Source organism: Dipodomys ordii, unplaced genomic scaffold (genome assembly GCF_000151885.1).
Source record: "Dipodomys ordii isolate 6190 unplaced genomic scaffold, Dord_2.0 Scaffold15, whole genome shotgun sequence".
Lineage (NCBI taxonomy): Eukaryota > Metazoa > Chordata > Mammalia > Rodentia > Heteromyidae > Dipodomys > Dipodomys ordii.
Window position 1 is genome coordinate 18,420,671 of NW_012267231.1, and position 3,418 is coordinate 18,424,088.

The 3,418-nt window shown below is 48.9% G+C and overlaps 1 pseudogene; it reads right to left on the reverse strand.

Annotated features, from left to right (window-relative positions):
* Window positions 1–295: 295 nt before the first annotated feature.
* Window positions 296–1,504, reverse strand: LOC105982440 (annotated as a pseudogene).
* Window positions 1,505–3,418: the final 1,914 nt, after the last annotated feature.

Below are 3,418 nucleotides of genomic sequence, written 5' to 3' on the forward strand. Positions count from 1 at the left end.
CTGAGGAATCGAACCCAGGGCCTCATGCATGCATGGCAAGCGCTCTACCACTGAGCCACCTTCCCAGCCCTTAAAAGTAGTTTTTTACAGGTATTAAAACTTCATCTTGCACATTGAAGTCATCATACAGAGCAAAGTCAGAGCTTTTATATTTGTTTATTCTTCATTTAACTTTTAAAACACTACTACAGTTGAATATTACAGCAAAAAACAATAGCAAGTAATGAGCTTATCATGATTAGTCCTTCACTCCTGCATTTAAAATCACAGTAGTGGGTGCTATTCACTGGCCCCATTATGAGGTTTGACACGGAACACCACCTCTAGGGTGATGTTCATCATCCTTGTAAGCTTCTCCATTATAATGGCACCATCTTTCCTGATTTGGATCAAAGTGTACCAGTTCTACCTGATCCATTTTATCAGTCTCTTCTACTTCCTTCCTCTCAGGAAGGAGGTTTTCCCAGCAAAGAGAGTTTATCAGGAGAGAGGAAGTTGTTTTCAGGAAAGCTTAAACTCAATGATCAAGCACCCTTTTTCATATGGTCGTCGATAAATTGGCATGCCTTCATTTAGCACACACGTGATATCTCCATGCTTGACAGTCTGACCTGGATGAGAAGTGATGACTACAGTTCGGTTATCAAGAGTGGAGATTGGCCTTGGGAAGCCACACAATGCTTCAACCAGTTGTATGACCATATACATGCAAAGGTCTTCTCCTCATCTTGTAAAAACATCATGGTCCTTCTGATCTAATACAATGGTGATGTCTCTGGGCTCCAATCCTGGTTCTTGGTCTCCTTCACCATGGGATGTTATCTTCTGGCCATCTATCATGCCTTTGTCAATATGAACTTCCAGAATCTTCTTCTCTTGAACTATCTTCCTTCCATTGCAGCTTTTTCATCTGTCTTTAGGACTGATCCTTTCTCCATGGCCCTGGCACTGAATGCACACAGACTGAATTTGCTGAACCATCCCAGATTCTATCTGATGAATTCATATTTGCATCCCAGTACCTCGGCAGTTGGGACAGCACTCCACTGTCCCCCCTCTTTTTTTGCCACTACAGTCTTCATATTTGTAACAAATCACATGCTCTTGCAGAGCTAGTTTTCTTGTTCCACTGTTATATAAATCTTCTAAGGTAACTGAAAGCTGATGCACAACATTTTTACCTCGCCTTTCTCTCTGCATCCTCCTCCTCCTCCAAAAAACATATCAAAGATGTCCACCGGGAAGCCAAAACCACCACTTGCTCCGCCCTCCTTAATTGCCTGTTGTCTTCCTTTGTCATAGAATTCTCTTTACTTGGCATCAGAGAGAATCTCATAAGCTTGAGAAATCTGTTTAAACTTTTCGCCTTCATCTGGATTCTTACCAGGGTGGTACTTCAAGGCTAGTTTTCCTGTAAGCCTTTTTCAATTCTTCCCGAGTGGTATTAGGTTTGACTCCCAAAACATCATAGTAAGTCATTTCTTTCACCATTTTCTAGCCGGTGAGAGGGCTGAGGCAGGAAGAAGCAGCTAAGGCAGTTGCTGCTCCTCCAACCTCTCTCCAAGCATTCTGGAAAGTTCTGCTGGAGGAGAAGTTTGTCACTTTGTCAGATCTTTATCTTCCCCTAAGCACAAATATAACATGCAAATTAACTGATTATCTAAACAAAACTATCAATTATTAAAATATTTAAAGGGAGCTGGGCACCAGTGGCTTATGCCCATCACCCTAGCTACTCAGGAGGCTGAGACATGAGGATCAAGGTTTGAAGCCAGCCTGGGCAGGAAAGTCTTTGAGACTCTTATCTCCAATGAACCAGCAAAAAAGCTGGAAATGGAAATGTGCTTTCAGTAGTAGAGCACCAGCCTTTAGAAAAACAAAAAAACAAAAACTAAGGCCCTTAGTTCAAGTCCCAGTACTGGCACACACAAAAAAATATGTTCTAGTGAATTTTGGGGTGTGTGTGTGTGTGTGTGTGTGTGTGTGTGTGTGTATCCTCAGGCTGTCTGATCTCCAGGGGAACACTGCCAGGCAGGGCCCAGAGAAGACCCCTGGAGAGTAGTTTTATAGGTGTTGCTATGGAAACAGAAAGCCCTAAAGGCACATTACAAAACAATATTTACACTTCTACTCCATCAGTCAAATGGATGCCCTGCCCCTGTCCAGCCTCCTCTAGTATCAACAGTAATTTTGGAGCCCTGGGGTTCTGTGGCAGGAAAGTTCATGACACTCTCCCCTCTAAGGAACCAGCAAAAAAGCCAGAAGTGGAGGTGTGATTTAAGTGGGAGAGCACCAGCCTTGAGAGGAAAAGCTAAGGGACAGTGCCCAGGGCCTGAGTTCAAGTCCCAGGATTGGCCATGGGGCATCCTGGGAATAGAGAAGAGCTGTTTCACAGACCCAGGTTTTGGAATGAAATCCACGGGTTTCTTTGGGAAGGAGCACTAAGAATCTGCCCCCGCCTCCGGAGGCCCACCCTGCCCCAGCATTCCCCAGTACTGCACCCCCATCCTGGGATCGCAGGGCGTCCACCTTTAGAACCAAGGAGACACTGGGTCTGAGAGGAGTATGCCGGATTTGGGGGACTGGTCCCGTGAGCTCTCTACATGCTGGTTTTGGGGGGCTGGTCCTGTGAGCTCTCTGCATGCTGGTTTTGGGGGGCTGGTCCTGTGAGCTCTCTGCATGCTGGATCTGGGGGGCTGGTCCTGTGAACTCTCTGCATGCTGGATTTGGGGGGCTGGTCCTGTGAGCTAAATGCATGCAGGATTTGGGAAGCGTGGTCCCCTCGGGTCTGCGCTCAGGGCGCACAGCTCTGCAGCTCCAGCGAAGATGCAGGACGAGTATGACCCCACTTGGCGCTGGGGGCCGGAGGCTTCCCTCCCCCCCCCCGCACCCCCGCCCCTCGCCCCTCAGTAGTCTCAGGTCATCCCGCATCTCCAGCGCAAGAGAAGCTTCCTTCCGGGGCTCACTGGCAAAGCGGGCCGGGGGCGGGGCCGGGGGCGGGGCCGGGGCGGGGCAGGAGCGGGCTCCACCGAGCCGGAGGAACCCGGAGGACGCGCAGCCTTCGCGGCGGGCGTGCTCCGAGTTCGGGGCAGTGCGTCCCGCAGCCCCGGCCGGCGGCGCCCATCTCCGTCCGCTCCCCGGTTCCCGTGGCCGGACCTGCCGCCTCGAGAGATGATGCTCCGGGGCCCGGCGCCCGCGGTGGGCGAGGAACCCCGCCAGGTACGTGAGCCCCTGGCCCGCGGGGTGGGAGACCGGAGAACGTACGAATGAAATATATACAATGCATAATGTACTGTATAAGTACATGCGCTCAGATACGCACTATGGACTTACAGATCAATAAATATTACATGGTTATATTTACATGCTTTTATATAGATCTAATTATAGCATATAAGTAATATATTTATATAAGTAC